At 33.7% G+C, this 17,860-nt stretch overlaps 1 protein-coding gene across 1 annotated transcript in view; it reads left to right on the top strand.

Moving 5' to 3' along the window:
* Positions 1 to 17,860, top strand: part of LOC307176065 (uncharacterized protein) — a gene marked incomplete at its 5' end in the record, with an annotated part of 522,216 nt that overhangs the window by 372,233 nt on the left and 132,123 nt on the right. The window lies entirely within an intron of this gene.

Genomic DNA, 17,860 nt, shown 5'->3' with positions numbered 1-17,860 from the left:
GAAAGGGAGGAAACCATGCAGATGTCTGGAGGAAAAGCAAGTTCACAGGCCCTCAGGCAAAGATATGTTTGCCATATTTAGGGACAGTGAGGAAGCCAAGCTGATGGAACAGAGTATGAGGGGAGGAGTCATAGAGGGTGAAGCCTGAGCAGTCTGCTTCATGGGGGTGCAACCTGTGTAGTTACATAGGACCCCATGCTCCCAAGAGCCTCATACTGAGTTTGATGCTTTGCTGTTGCCATCTTGAAATGTTTACCAGTTTTGTTGTTGAACTTGTGTTTTTTAAGTGAAGACTGATGGGGAAATGGAACATGCATGTGGGCAGAAGGGATATAATATGCAAGTCCACAGTTTTTTGCAATCACATTCACGTAGTACAGGAGTCACAATACCTCATGAACACAGGATACCAGTGGACTAAGGAATGGGCATTCAGCAAGACTCAAAGCAAATGTAAGGTAGGAGTGACATATCTATGATTTAATACGTGGGGCACTGACAGTCTTGAAAAACCCAACTTTCTTCTTAAACTAGAACTTGCTTTGAATGCAGAAATAAGATGGCTGTGTAATAAAATACACAAGCAACCATACAACTCTATCATATCTTTCTTACTCATTTTATTTCCCTGTATTAGCCAACTACTTCCATGGCAATGATGACAGAAAGAAAAAATTGGGCAATCGATAGCTCTGTTTCTTTGTCTTTCCTTATTCATCAGTGAACTGAAGGTAGAGAATACTAGTAAAATGGGAACCTATCAAGTGAAATAAACCATTGAATTAGTTTTCTAAAGTGCTTCCACTGTTCTGGAAGAATAAAATATATACACATGTACAAGTTATAAAATATATATTGTTTAATTTCAGTGTTTCTGTATATGACTTAAATGCTCTTATGTTTGCATTAAAACTGGCATTCACAGTATTAAGATGGACAGTAAATCTTATGCAATAATAATTAAAAATTTAATTATTGTTTACTTGAATGACAATAACAAAAACATGACAAGTTGAGAGACTGGTGAAGGAAGAAAGAGAAAAGCTTTTTATTTAGCTATCTTTAATAACACCTGTTTCGGATTTAGAATAAGTGTGTATGTATATCTTTAGTTTGTACTGGGCCTCATAAATGAGTAGCTGACCTTGCTGAAAGTTAGAATTTTCAGGCCACGTGGAATTTTTTCTGTAATTGCATTAAACTTCACTTTTATTCTAAGATCGAAAATAAACATTAGAGTTTTGAGAGAAGAAACGACATAATCTGTCTTATGTTTTAAGAAGATCCTCTGGCTGCTGGGTTTTGACTATCCATTTTTCAGAGATAAGCAGTAGGTTTCTTCCACAAATAATGGCGTGATAAACATACTCGATTGCTGTTCACACCCTCCAGCAGTGCATGAGAAGTCCTTCAAATTCACATTCCTAACCCCGTCCATTACCCACCTTGTTGTGTTACATTTCTAATATGTAAAAAGAGACAACTCATTGTTTTTTGTTTCTACATTTGTATTTATCTAAATACTAATGGTTTTCAGCACCTTTTGGTATGTGTGTTAGCTTCCTGTGTTTTCTCTTCTATAAATTATCTGTCATAACGTTTGCGCATGTTCTTTTCTATCGGGATTATTTTGTCATTGCCATTTTTATGAATTTGTAGTTCTTCTATCTTCTAGACTAACACATTGGCAATGTTGAGATAGAAAATACCTTCCCCATTCTGTTTTCCATTGACTTTGTCCCAGGTGTCTATTGCATAGAAATTCATAACTTTGCTGTAACCAAGCACAGGTAGTGTCTTTGCCTTGATGTGTTCTTTTCAGGTTTTCATATGAAATCTTTCCCCATCCCCACATCACAAAAAGTATTATTCTATATTTTTCTTAGCTTTATAATATTTCCTTTAATGTTTGTTTATTTAATCTATGTAAAATTTAACTAGTCATCTCTTGGTAGCCATAGAGGATTAGTTCGAAGATACCCAAGCCCTTATATAAGATGATATTTTAGGGAAGAATTCATATTTATTTTTCTCCATATTGTATGTCATTTATTCTATACTATTCCTAAAGTTTTCCCTTTGTTTTGTGTTTTATTATATGTCAGGTTTCTGAAATTTTATGGATTTGCTTTTTAGCTCTGTAATCATTTTTCACAGTTCAACTGGGTTTTTTTGCTCTCATTCCATATTTATAATAATTTGTTCCGTATCTTAATATGTCATAGAGCATAATTTTCACCTTTATCCAATTTTTTTAGATCGACATGGCTATTTTAGAGCCTTAAATTCTCCATATAATCTTTAAAGTGAGTTTATAGAATTTCTTAAATTACAAAATTAATTACTCTCGCTTTGCTTATCTTTCATAATCTTAAGTCTTCAAAAAAATATTGATTAGTTATTTTGTAAAACGTACCTCAGTTGGGTTTGTCCAATGTTTTCTCATAATTGGCATTATGTTCTGCATTTTTGGCAAAAATACCAAATCGATGATGCTGTCTTTTCAGTGCATTGTACTAACAGGTTATGGTATTGAGTCTTCTTATTACTGGTGATGTATACCTTGATCATTTGGTTAAGTTATTGTCTGCCAAATTTCTCCACTGTAAATTCATTATCTTTCTCTTTGTAATTGATACTTAGTATCTTATGGGAGATACTTTTGTTACCAAACCAAACTGCGGTCCATTAGCCCACGTGCAGCAAAGCCAATCTACTGGAACCAGGTTGTGGTGAAGGAAAGTACAACACTTACTGCAGGATGCCAAGCAAGGAGTTCAGGATGGCTAGTACTCAAAAAGCCCCAACAGTCTGATGGGTTTCTGCAAAGCATCTTTAAAGGCAAAGTGAGGGAAGAGGAGTCCAAAGGTATATGATCAGATCATGCACAATTCTCTGATTGGTTGATGGTGAGGTAACAGTGCAGTGTCACAGGGGTTAACATTATCAATCCTTAGGCTCCAGTATGTCTGGGGCCTATGTGCTCATGATCATCAAGTAGTTAATTTCTTCCATTTGATGGTGGCTTTAGCATCTGTAAACCAACTCAGGGAATGTGCATCAGGTTATATTATCTAAGTACTTCAGAGAGGAGCTAAAGCAGAGGATATGGGGGAGGGGTCTGTTTCGGGAAAGTCCCAAGAGTCCAGCTCTACAGTGCAGTTACACTTTGAGACTATTCAATTGTTCTTTCTCCTCATACTTCCAGCCACTAATTTTAGCATCCAGTGATGGATCTTGTCAACATTTATTACTGTGAAGCTTGCTTAATCATGATAATTTTGTTCTTGCTGATTATTTCATTGTTACATAAGATGTTAACATATAGGAAAGCAGGGTAAGGAATATAAGAAAATTTTTGGTATTATTTTTGTAACTTTTCCATAAGCCTAAATATACTTAAAAGATAAAACAAATATAAAATAAAAGAAACTAAAATTTTACTTGGGTTTATATTTAGGTTAATTGTTAGTTAATTTGAGGAAAATTAACATTTTATAACTGTCAACTAACACCTTATACTTTTGGTTGTCCCATCCGATAGTATAATCCTACCATCTTTTATAAGTGAACAGTTTTGTGGACATGAAAATGATGAAATTTTTCAAATGCTATTTCTATGTCAAAACAGGTGCAAATTTAAGTTTGATAATTTAATTTAGCAATGTGGAGATTATTGGTGTCCTTCCTAAGGAAAGTTTCAGTGGAATAACAAGGTTGAAGCCTAATAAGAACATACATGTTCAATAGAGAATAGTGAGAAAGGAATCGGAAACAACACACACACACAATTATTTCAAGAAAGTTTTGTGTAAAGGAAAAGAGAGTTCAGATCAGTAGCTGGTAAGATAAATGGAATTAAGATGTTTCTTTCTCTGTATCTTTTTCTTTTTTTATATTACAAAAGAAATACAGCACAGTTCTATACCTGATAGTAATCATCCAGGAGGGAGGGAAAGTTTGATATGGATATAAAGGGCAGAAATAATTGGACCAATTTCTTCAATAGTATCCAATACAAAAGTGGGAACTTGGCTAACTATAGGAAGGAGAGAGTGGTCCGTATTGTTGAGGGTTTTATTTAAGCCATGTTCTATTATCCTAGTGCAGGCAACACTAAACAGAAAGCTGGATTTGGCAGTTTTGTGTTTGTTTGTTTGTTTAAAGAGCATAATAAATAAGGATCCAAATTCTTGAGGGTAAATACCAGTAAATAATTATAATGGTTTATTACAAAATTTAAGCTTGGAAGATGAGATGTGAGAACATAAGGTTGGGGACAGTAAAAAAAAAAACAAAAAGTGGTGAGATCAGTGTGTTATAAATTTCTTAAAGTCAAAGGTTTATGACAATTGGAGTATTAGAAGGAGGGAGATTTTCATGTCTTTGAGTTTTATTTATAGGGTTTTATTTCTCCAATTATATGAACTAAGCTTTTGCCTAGGAATGAAGAATCAATTATAATTAATTCTAGTTTAAAATAATTCTTTTCAAGGTGTAACACTCATATTTCTTCTACAAAATCAAGCTTTGTAGAAGGTATGCGATAGATAATAGAAAGATAGGTAGGTGGGAGGTACATAGATAGTTAGATACATGGAATTTTTAGATAATATGTATCACACAGGAGATCATCTGTGCCTAAAATATTATAGGAAAAATAAATATAAAAGTTTCTTATAACTTTCAACATATCTATCTCTGTTTATTGTGGTTTTCTATTATGGAAGTTAATGTGCTTTATGTCATTACAAACAATAACTTTTACTTGACCAAGTTTTTTTCTCATGTATTCTACAACAGAACTAATATTTGATGAACACACACACACACACACACACCCCTTGGAAGGTATAATTGTTCAGGTGTAAATGTATCTGGAAATCATTCTGAAATATCTGTTTTTACTGTTTGCTCACATAATATTTTCACATCTTGGGTATTGATATTACTGCCTTGCAGTCCATTTATATACTTAACTATCTCTCCAGGCCACTATCATTCTTATACACGGTATAGACAGTATCTTAATATTTATGGTTCCAACATTATGCCAGTGCTGGACACATGGGAGGTACTGAATATTTATTTGCTGGATAAATAAATACATGAATAACATGAATCAATAAAAAGAGTGAAGCCAAGAAAAATCCTGAAGAAATACCCTAAAAATAATATGAAGTATCTTATGCTTGTAAAGCACTAACGTATGATGAACTAATGAGTGGCTTTTACCTTATTAAATTAATTAGCTTTATTAAAGCTACAGGTAATACAGTTTTACTATAGTCTTCATGAACTCTGCCAGTTTTTTCATTATTTGGTGAAGTACCAAATTAGCAATTAGAGATCTCTGCTAACAACTTGAATAAAAACAAAGGGATTTGCTCTATAAAGTTTGTAACAATGACCAGTGATATTTAAACAGTGTATCAAACCCTGCTGTAATAATGGAGTCATTTTTGGTCTCTATTAGTTCATGCCCTACTTAAATTCTTTTTTTTTTAACATCTTTATTGGAGTATAATTGCTTTACAATGGTGTGCTGGTTTCTGCCTTATAAAAAAGTGAGTCAGCTATACATATACATTAATCCCCATATCTCCTCCCTCTTGCGTATCCCTCCCACCCTCCCTATCCCACCCCTCTAGGTGGTCACACCTACTTAAATTCTAATGTGAGATAGTTTGTTTTAAAGTTAACCCGGTTACTCTGAAATCCTAGGATCCTGTCTCATAATACTAAAGATTTGTTTTTCTAAAAATAGGCCAGAAAATCATTCAAAAGTGTATACCAAGAAAAAGTTAGGTGCCTATATGTGCCTAAATAGGATATATTATATATATATACCACATATATACAGTTTAGGGATAATTTTCTCAAAAATTTTTCTGCTTTTATTTTGAGCCCACATAACAATATTTACTGATCTTTATAGTTGTTATTACTGCTTGGAATTTTACCTACCCACTGATATTTCTCCCCCTGCCCTTCCCACACTTACTAATGGTATGGACTGCATCTTGTTACTTTTTTGTAACCACAACATTTAGACCTGTATTGGACATATGGTAGGAACTAAATATGTATTTGCTGGATGAATAAATTAATGTATGACATGCATGCATAGAAGAGGGACTCCCAGAAATAGCTTGTGCAAAAATTCTAAAAATAATATAAAGTGTCTTATATTTGTAAAATACTTTTTAGTATTTTAGGTATGATGAAAAGGTATGATGAAATGATGAACCCATGGCTTGTCTTTTCCCTATAGTTTGTTTTTCTCAGTGAAAGGAAAACAAACAACTTTAGGGTTTATTTTAAAAAGATCATTAGTATGGGAATTAAAAGGGGATAAAAGCTGATTTAATGGAAAGAGAAGAAAAAATGCAAAGCAGAACACTGAGGAGGAATTTTTTAAAAAATCTTTCTTCAATACTATGTTGAAGTGTAGGAAAACCAAATTCCATGATGAAGGATGGAATATGACATACAACATTTTCTTTTTCTTATGTTCAAGTGTTCCTATCATTAGACATAAAAATTAAAGGGCTTGGTGGATAGAGCAACCAACCAAAATAACTTCTTTGAACAAAGGATCATTTAGGAGTATGAAATTGGAAAAAGAAGCATAGAGGAAGATTTAAGAAACCTGGGGGAAGGAAAATAAGTGTTGTTTGTTTGGTTTTTTTTAAATAACCAAAAGCAGCTTCTGTTTAAAGTGACTGTCAAGGGAACTTTCTTCTTCCAACCACTCCTATGGAGCCACCTGCCACATGGCTCACTAAGGAACAGCTGTCCACATGGGAAAGGACTGCTTGATTAGGTATAGATTTTTTCTTATGTTAATTAAATCAATTTTCCTGTTCCCTAGCTCTCTTGTGAAATTCACTCCTGACAAAATAATAGAGGTGGAATTAAATGTAAGGTGTAGTTTTTATAGGTCTTTCTGAAATAATACTACAGATCAGTGAGCATTTCTATTTTGTGTACTGTCAAAGTGAGACATGATTCTCTTGTTTTCATTTGCTCATTCAAATGGGAATATGGAAAACGGATAGTTCACCTTTTCTAGAAGACCTTTCCTAGATGATATATTGATAGAAACTCCTACTATACAATAGAAAAATACTCACATTGAAATATTTTTTTAACCTGATAAGGAAAGATGACCTAGAAAAAATTGCATCAATTATATGAAAACCAAAGACAGTCAGATAAGTGATTTTTTAAAGTGTTAACCTAATTATAATATTCCATTTGTAAATCTTAGTTTCCTAAGCTTAAATTAATTATAGCTTTAAATTAGTTTCCTAAAGCTTGAATCTGGCCTGTGCACAGTAGTTTTCTGACTCCTGATTTAGGAGCATAAAATTGATTCTTAGACCAGTAAACAATGGAATTTTGCAGAATGTCTGACTAAACCAAACAGTAGCAGATCCCGGGAGTGTTCTGTCCACATCTGCTAAAGATCGAGCATTCTAATACATACTGCTGGATTTCTTACTGCCACCTGCACCTCTCCTTACCTGAGGCTTTTCCCTGGCCTCCAGGGCCAATTTTGCCCCTACACAGCAGGACGACAAATGAGCATTCTCATCCCCCAGAGCTGTCCTCACCCAATGACAGAGGAGATGACTTAATATTTTAGCTCCCTTGCCTCTGGCTATATATTCTGCACCATTCTCTATCATTCCCCACTGGGATAAAGTCCCAGTTCTGAGAGTAGACATTTATTTGAAATCATCCCCCACTGGCATCTTTATCTTTCTCGTTTTACCTCCCCACTCTCCAGGAATATTTTCTGAGATTACTTCTGAATTTTCACTTTAACCCTGCCTCAATGATCTGCTTTTGTTGGAATGCAAACAAACCTACAAGTTCTATTAAACAGTGCTTATGTATATAGAATTAAACAGAAAAAAGCAAAACAAAACAGACCTTTTCAACATGATCAATAGATAAATACAAATCGAGTTTATATTGAATGTCATGAATACTGATGTTCAATACCTTAATCCAGAGCTTCCCAGCAGGTTTCTGACAGTTTACAGGTGTATCACAATTGTGTCACAGTGTGCCAAGATATTGATGATCTCATCCCTTGCAGGCCAGAATCCCTGGTCAATGTGTCTCTACCTATAGGTCATCTCAGTTTGTCCTACTCTACTATATAAATATTACCATATTTATCCTGTATATGCCAATACTTTTTAAATGTTGGAAGAATGGCCTTAGACTATTGTCATCAGATTTTTCTGTAAGCTGTATAGTACACAAGTTTCTATGGATATAAATTTAATTAAAGTTAGAATTGATGTCATATAAAATAAGCTTCTACATGAATCATTAGTTATACTGAGCATGAAATATTTGAAAAATTCCCAAGAATTAAAGAAAACATAGATATACCCAAATATGGTATTCAAGCTTATATAAATATTTACCTGTGTTGAGTAACTCTCTGGATTTTGAGTATTATTTTTGAAGATGTAAGAATTCTCAATGAGAGAGATAGCCTAGTGAAAATATTAATAATCAATGATATGATTGTCTCTGTTGATAAATAGGAGAATGATAGCTGGTTGAGGCACTAGAGTCTTCAGACCTATTCTCAATCATCTTTACTAAAACAACAGACTACTAGGGGCTCTAAAATTTTGTAGCAGGGATGTTAAATGTTTGCTGCTACTGCTTTTCTGAAATAAATAAATGAATAAGAACACTAGTCTCATACAGAAAAAAGAGGTACTTAATACTTTTATCTTTAGTCATTGGGTCACTCAGAAAAAGTAAAAACAATTTCTATTACTGATAAAGGCAAATACAATTTATTCTCCCTCAAGAAATGTTTTATGGCATATAATTTCTAGAGAGTCAAAATATTTCAGAAAAGTAAAACTTAAATCTAACTTGTTTCAAGAATTTTATTATTGTTTGGAACTAACTATATACCACAGTTTATGGGTGTAACTTTATAATATTCATCATATTATAATCATTCAAACTAATACTTAGTCATTATTGAGTTATAAACTTTTAAACAAGTTATACCCTCTAATTTCAAAGAAACTTGGGAAGGTTTAATAATCTAAAGTTAAATGATTAAAGTTTAAAACAAGGCAGAACCACTCTAATAGAAATTGAGAAATTTAGTATCATTAGGCATTTTAGATGGGTTAATTAGCAATTTTAAAACCTAAATTGAACTCCATTTTTTTCTTGAGTGTTATTCTGAATTCACTGTACGACACATAAATTCAAAAAAAAAAAAGTGCATTGTTTTTTCTGTGAAGAATTTTTGACAGGAATTAATTTTAAAGGATGTTATTACATGTATGTTTATTTAAAACACATTGGGATAGAATAGCAGATAAGGACTACAAGTACATGTTACAGAAGACATAAAAACTCCCTGTATGCATAGAAAAGTAGTTTATCATTTTCAGTGCAAAGGCTGAAGAAAATGAAAGTACTGGGGATTTGTACATGAAAATACTAAGAGCACAATGTTTTAGATTTAATATGAGTTTGCATAAAACAAAAAGTATTAATGCATAGTTAATCACAAAGTGCTAGCATAGTGTGAAAATCTTTTTTTTTTTTTTTTTTTTGCGGTACGCGGGCCTCACTGTTGCGACCTCTCTCGTTGCGGAGCACTGGCTCCGGACGGACAGACTCAGCAGCCATGGCTCACGGGCCTAGCCGCTCCGCGGCATGTGGGATCCTCCCGGACCGCGGCACAAACCCGTGTCCCCTGCATCGGTAGGCGAACTCTCAACCACTGCGCCACCAGGGAAGCTCGTATGAAAATCTTTATGCAATATACTTTTAAAATTCCTATTTTATTTTAAAAATTGCTTTGCAGAACACTTGGTCCTGTCCAAAACGTTCATAAAACATTTGGATTACAACAGAAGATCCTTGAAATTTGGTCGTATCTAAAATGTCCATGAGCATATTTGGTCCATGCCACATGATTTTTGACAGGACCAAATATCAAGGAACTTTTGGTGTGGACCAAATGTCTATATGGACATTTTGGACAGGATTAAACATGGTCAAATATTAAGGACCTTTTGGAGTGCACTCAATGGATGTGGCAGATAGGACCAAGTGTCTGCTAATCTAAAAGTTCATTGTATCTACTTTTTTTTTTTCCTCCAACTGAAAGCAAATTATTATATACAGTGGATAGGAAAGGAATGTCTAAAGTCTATTTTGGATCTATTTCCATGTTGATTAGTTTCCACAAATTTCCCTTCTCTGAAGTCTTTCATACACATTTCGTGAATTTGCCTTTACCTCAGAATTTTTATTATTCAGTTCTATGACTCACAGTTTCAGTTTCTCTTTATCTGGATAGGTAAGCAGTATTCTAAATATTTGAAAATAAACCAATTTAATGTAATAATAATCCTGAACTTTTATCATACTAAGGAGAATATATTTAATGTTATGCATCTCCTTATAAAATAAATATTATTAATCCAAATGAAATAGCATAAGAAAGGGCAACATCAAACTGAGTCTGCATTGAAATCTGAAAATCAGTATGAAAATATGTGATTGGGCTGATCTTTATTGTAATCAACTATTTATTAATTGTGTAAAGCTAAAAACTAAAATATTGTCTATGAAATTGCCTAGAATAGTGCTTTGCTCATAGTAGGTATATAATAAGTTTTGGTTGACTCTGTAGAAAACTCTGCCTAGAAATTATGGATAGAAAGTAGATAGAACTTTTTTCCTTTCTATCAGGGAGAAAACAATTTCATTAATATAACAAAAAATAGGCTTAAATTTAAAATAATGACTTATAAATATAAGCTATTCTTTGTGATTACATAATATGATTCAGACTGAAGTAAATTCTATCTTTGAATGATTATAGCACTTTTTTGTACCCTATTTATATTTTTTGTATGTTAATTCATATCTGAAACACACACACACACACACACACACACACACACACATATATATATATATATACACACTATTATATTCTATTTTAGAACCTCCTCCCAAATACTTGGCATAATTTAATATTCTATATATTCTGTACAATTTTTTTTTTAACTATTCAGTGACAATGACAGTGATAGAAGAAATGTGGGAAGAAAGCACCATAAGTGGGCTTCCCTGGTGACGTGGTGGTTAAGAATCCTCCTGCCAAAGCAGGGGACACGGGTTCGAGCCCTGGTCCGGGAAGATCCCACATGCCACAGAGCAGCTAAGCCCGTGTGCCACAACTACTGAGCCTGAGCTCTAGAGCTTGCAAGCCACAACTACTGAAGCCCGCGTGCCTGGAGCCCGTGCTCTGCAACAAGAGAATCCACCACAATAAGCCTGTGCATTGCAATGAAGAGTAGCCCCCTCATCTCAACTAGAGAAAGCCCGTGCACAGCAAAGAAGACCCAATGCAAACAAAATTAAATAAATAAAATAAATACATTAAAAAAAAAAAACAGCACCATAAGTGCTTAGTAGAGGAGCACTGAGCTGGGCCATGGAGACTGGGAGCTACTGGAAAAAAATATTCAAAAAATAAGTATAAAAGTGTTCCAAAGAGTAAAACAGCATGACAAAATAAAGGAAGCAGGTATGCATGTGACATGCTTGGGAAACAGTGACCACACGTTTGGATGGAAATAAGAGTACTAAGAGATAAACTGGGAGAAATACTTCTGTTTATAACACTACAGTACAAAAAGATGTTCAAATGATCGTATGATAGATAAAATGTATATAGAAGTCTTATTTTCCTGACAAACAGATAAGGTAGGCACAGCCTAGACTTGGGAGAGCTGCTCACAACCAGAGAAACGGAATAATTGGATTCACTCATTAATTCCCAACTATTCTTTTATGGCATGCATTAGGAAATGCAATGATTATGTAACTGCAATGTTAAAATCTGACAGCTCTCCTAAAAGTCTTTCTGGTTCTGTGTTTTTAAATGGTTCTGGTTCACCAGCTGGCAAAGGACTCAGAAATCTCTCTAAAATATAACCATTCTCATCTTTTCAAGTCATTAGTTTTTTGGTGAAAGTCATAGCAAGCCCAGATCTCATGCTGAGGATATCTGCATCTGAACATCATGAAGCAGGCTTGAACCCTGCAAACCTTAGTTCAAAATTGGCTACTGCATTGATTTGAATGAGTGCACTGTACCCGTTTTCTTTTTCCTTACATTTTTTCTTAATCATCAAATAATTTGATCTGAGGCCTATTCCAAGCTGCATTGCAAAGTCTGTGAAACATAATGACGCATCGAGCAAAATGTAAAAACTAAATCTATAAATAAAATTAAGGATGAGATTGAGACAGTCTTCATATAATCTTCCCATGTTCATTATCTCATATATTGTACAAAAGCAAATTTTATCAAAAATGTTGATAGCATATGGAGGGATATGGGAAGCGGATACTGCAAAAAGCTTAAAATTACAATTTAACATCATAACTTGAGTCATAAATTATATACAGGAATGTCAAGCCCTTAGATACCTTTCCATTCTTGCTTGTAAGTATATGAATTACTGGAGAAATTTTACATCATAAAATTATTCTCCACTGTTTTTCCCTCTTTCCAAACTAGATAAGGTTCTCAATTTATAAGCCTGAATAAGACTCTGGACCTGTTACTACTTTTCAGAGAAAGTATAAGGAAAGTTAACTTTATCAGACACTAAACTTCATAAGTATAGGAACATTGTTTACCCGGATCACTGCTTTATCCCAGAGTAAGCTAGTGTCAATATACAGAGCACGGAAATAAATATTTATTAAAAAAATGAACCTATTAGGTAATTACAAATGTAAGAGCATATAAGAAGAAATATGGGAAATGGGAACAATTGGACCAATAAGAAATCACACTTAAATGGAACCTGAAATATGAATAGTGATTAGCAGTGAAGACTGAGGAGTTTATTGGACTGCAGAGAAGAGTATTCTAGACTGAGAAAATTATTATGTATTCAGCAATTTCTCAATTACTACAACATGTATATGGGTATAGCTATGTATATATGAGTCTAAACATATACGTATGAAATTAATGTATTATATAAAACAGATGATTTATATAATCTATAAACAAATCTTAGGAATATGAGAATCCCTTCCATTATTTCTTTGTCTTGCCTTGTCAAGAATCTTCAACCCACAGTTTGGGAACTACTAAAAATAAGAATTCTTAAAGATAAATCTAAAGACCTCAAGAATTAAATGGAGTCATAAAAGTTGATTTTACACCACTTAATTTTAGTGACTGTTTCCTTCTGAAACTTTTCTGCCCTGGATAGCATGACGATAGTGTTTTATCCTGCTTCTCTAACTATTTCTTCTATGTCTTTATCCTTAACATTTATTCTGCTTCTGATCTCCTAAACGGCACATCTCTGGACATACTTGGGATTATGTTTGCTATCTTTGTGTAGCTATGTCTGTCTCTTGTTCTGCACTTAGAAAAAAAATCTTTTGAATTTATTCTCATCTGTTTCTACTGTTTCAACTATCAATTCTGAGACATGAGTTTTTTTTAATCTAAATCTCTGATGTCATTTTAAAGCTTCAATCCTGAGTTTCAAAATTGTCAGTAGACATTTCTACCTCCCTGAAATGCGATTATGTTAAAATCAAATGGTAAAAAGTCAGAGATAATTAGGGAGAATATGTAGGACATAAATTGAAAAGGTCTGAAGCCAAAATTCTGGGGATTATCAAATTCCATGTAGGGAAAGTAAAGACAGTAAAGGAGTTTAAAATGAACTAATAGAGAATAATATGAAAAACTGAAGAGTCATATCACGGAAAGTACGGAAGAAGAAGGTCACCAGAAAAAGCAAAGCTATTTACCTGTTTAGCTAGCTATCTAGCTTTTTTTTTTTTTTTTTAATCAAGAAGGGTATCCATTAACCATTAACCTTAATAAGTAGAGCACTATATGTGACCTTGAGGAGGGCTCCTGAAGAGAACTGGTAAGTACGGAATCAGAATTTATCAAGCTGTGAAGTTAATGTTTGGGACGGTATGGAGACAGAGAATAGATTTACTCATTTAGGAAGTTTGCCTTTCAGGTTGTCTTTGATATAATTATAAGCAAACCGTCAAGGGGGAACATCAAACTCAGACTTGGACCTTGTTCTTGCTAAAGAGGTGCACGTGAACTAAGTCTTAAAGGACATATTATGTTTTCAAGATGATAAGGGTGATCGGAGTGGTATTCTAGAGCAGACGAAAGCACAAGATATTATTGAGAAATTATAGTAGAGCAGAGCAGGACCAATGCAGAGCAGGACCAGATAAAGATGAGGCTAGAGAGAAAACAGACGGCCTTATTTTCTTTTTAAAAAAGATCTTGGGCTTCCCTTTTGGCGCAGTGGTTGAGAGTCCGCCTGCCGATGCAGGGGACACGGGTTCGTGCCCCGGTCCGGGAAGATCACACATGCCGCGGAGCGGCTGAGCCCGTGCACGAGCCATGGCCGCTGAGCCTGCGCGTCCGGAGCCTGTGCTCCGCAACCGGAGAGGCCACAACAGTGAGAGGCCCGCGTACCGAAGATCTCATGTGCCTTGCTGAGAATCTTTAAATTTAATAATAAAATATAAATATCAGTCAACATATAGTTATTCTGTGTCAGATACTATTTTGTTTGTTACCCATGTTATTTATTCATTTCTTCAAAAATATTATAAAATGTAGGTTAAGAGTTTAGACTCTGAAAACCGAACTGCCTGGACAGTTTACTTAACCTCACTGTGCCTGGGTTACTTCATCTGTAAAACTAGAGTAATTTTACCTACTTCAAAAGGCTGATATAAGATTTAGCTGATAAAATGCATGTAAAGCACTTAGAAGGGCATCGAGATAATAGTGAACACTCAAATATTTACAGTTATAAGTACTTACAATTATAAGTATTTTTAAAAATTAATTCTTTATGTTAATTAATTGACTGATGAAATTTATTTAGAAAGTAGCTGACAGAGCATGGATTAGAATATGTGTAGTCCCAAAGACCATATTCTTAACATATGAAATTCTTATTAAAATAAGGAAATTAAGAAGCAGGTTTTCAAGGAAACACAAATTACTTACTTTTGGACATAGTAATTTTGTGGTACATCTGTGACTACAAAATATAGTCTGTTAGACAGCTAGATGTTCAGGTCTGTTATTCAAGACAGTGATCTGGGATATTAATTGAGATTTTGGACGTGTCAGCATATAGGTGGCATTGTTTTTACAGCTATACTCTAGGCAAGGTTGACAACAGACTTCATGTAGCATCAATGAGAAGTGAAACAGAGGTTCATGGGGCCTCAATATTATAAAAGAAATAAAAATATGTCGATAAAGAGTCCAAGAAGAAGTATCTCAAACCTTAGAAATAGTTTAGTTAAAGAATCTAATCTGAGTTTGACCATGTCTCTAGATTCAACCACCAATTTAGAGGAAATACCATGATAGAGAATGCTATCAGCAATATTCAGGCTGCAGGAAACTTTAAGGGTGAAGTCCCCAATTATTTTTCCAAATTAATTGGCAGAGTTGGAATGGTTAGAGATATGAAGCAGAAAGTCTATAGATTAAAACAACCACAAAGACACAGTAAGTCGTCATAAACTATGAAATTTATCTGGATCTAGCTTCAAGCAAATAGTTATAATTGTTTAAATGACATTTGTAAGGCAATTGGAAATTTGAATAGTGACTGAAAATACTACTGTTAAATAACTATTGTTAATTTTATAGATGTCTGAATGGTTTTGTCATTGAGTTTTACTTTTAAAGGATGTTTATATTTTAGAGAAACGTGCTGATGAAATGATACCTGATACATACTGTATTGGGATTTTCTCTAAAATAACATGGGCAAGGAATGTTGGGGATATAATGAAATAGCATTGGCTGTGAGTGGATGACTGTGGAAGCTGAGTGTTGGATACATGGCCGTCAGTTATACTACTGTCAATTGTATATATTTATATTTGCTTAATACAGTATTTGATATAATGAATGTGTATAATGTATATTTAATGTAATATGTTTTAAAGTAAAAATTAAACAAAAATCAAATAACCGTTTTTCGAGAAGTAAACATAACTAAAAATGTAAGCCTAGGGAGGAAAAGCTTTCATGAAGTTGAGCAAGGCTGCGTCAGGGTCAAGTTAAATATGGTAAAGCTGGAATTCAGTGAATTTGCCAATATTGAAATGATTGATGGTTTCCCTATTTATATTATTGTTAACACAATTCTGCAAATCACATAACCACACACTCTTATCATAGCCTTTAATTTCTAATTCTACCTCAAACCCCACATTCATTTGTCTCTCTCTCAAGTTCAAAACTACGTAGACAATAACTTTCCTTTCATACATCTCATATATTTCAGGATGTTCTTTTCTTTTATGTATCTTCTTTTCTTCCTGTAACAGTTGTCAGTATAGCTTGCTTTTAGTCTTATAAAAGCTTGGTAATTCATCTTTTCTTAAGCCTTTCCCTCCAATGTATACTGCAGCAACTTTATCTTCTAAACATTACATCAGTTATTTAACTGCTGGGACCCAAACCCCTTAATTTTTCTTACTAGTGTTTCCACTAAGAAAAATATTTAAGTCTTTCGTTCCACCTCCTTCTGTGACTTTTCAGGCATATTTTTAGACTTACTTAACCTCAAATGAATGTGAATAAAATAATTTTTTGATTACAGTTCTATTTTTTTATAGGAAATATCCCAGCTCATTAGTTTATGAAAGCCATCAATCTAAATACTAACATATTTTTAGGCTGTAGAGCTATTTCTATTCCCATGCTGGAAAAAATTAAATCCTCCCTAATATAAACTTATTGGCTTAATGCTAACACAGATAAAAATCTCTGCTGTGATATAATAAATGTAAGTCAAGAATATTATTATTTCTTTTAAGTTCAAAGACACTGTAAGTTTTGAAATGCTACAAAGGATAGCACTTTACTAGAAATTTCAATAAATTTAATTAAGACTCCTTGATCATTTAAATTTTTTAACATTGTATTTATACTTTGGTAATTTAATATGTATCACAAATAGACAAGTTGATAACAGAACATTCTGGATAGGTTTTTCATCAACTATGAGCCATGGAATTTTTACTGTTCAGGTAGATCATGTTTATTGTTGTGGCAATAACTAAAGCTTTTTTTTAAAAAAATGATAACAGATATTCTTTAATTAAATGAGTTATCACATTTCTGAGTTTCTCTTCTGGTAGTCCCATATCTTTCTTGCTGATATTTCTCAGTTTCGCCACCTACTCTCTGTCCCTTGAATATACATTTAAGTTCTTGAAACTATTCCATCTTATATAAAATGAAATTAATTCTGGTGCCCTCATCAATAAATTGACATTAGCATAACTGTCTTGCACATAGTATATGCTCAGTAAATTGTGGCTATTATTATTGCTCATTTGCCCCTAATGTTCATTCCTGCAAATGTTCAATATTCTTTCATGTTATAATCTTTACAGAGACTGATTTTGTTAGTTCTCCAATGATGTTATAATAATCACAATTCTAGTGTCTTAAGATAACATATATTTATTACCTCACAGTTCTGGAGGTCAGATGTCCAAAACTCGATTTACTGAGCTAACATCAATGTTTTAGCAGGGTTGCATTCCTTTCTGGAAGTCCTGGGGTTGGGAGGATCTACTTCCTTACGATTTCTGGCTTCTAAAGACCACTTATGTTCCTTGATTCATGGATCCAGTTCTCCATCTTCAGTCCTGAAGTGCAGCATCTTCAAATTTCTCTCTGACTCTGACCCTTTTAACTGCCTCTTTCTGTTGAAAGGACCCTTATGAT

The sequence above is a fragment of the Stenella coeruleoalba genome (genome assembly GCF_951394435.1).
Source record: "Stenella coeruleoalba genome assembly, chromosome: 17".
Classification (NCBI taxonomy): domain Eukaryota; kingdom Metazoa; phylum Chordata; class Mammalia; order Artiodactyla; family Delphinidae; genus Stenella; species Stenella coeruleoalba.
Note: the sequence above shows the minus strand (reverse complement) of the source record. Positions and strands in the feature narration are given on the sequence as shown.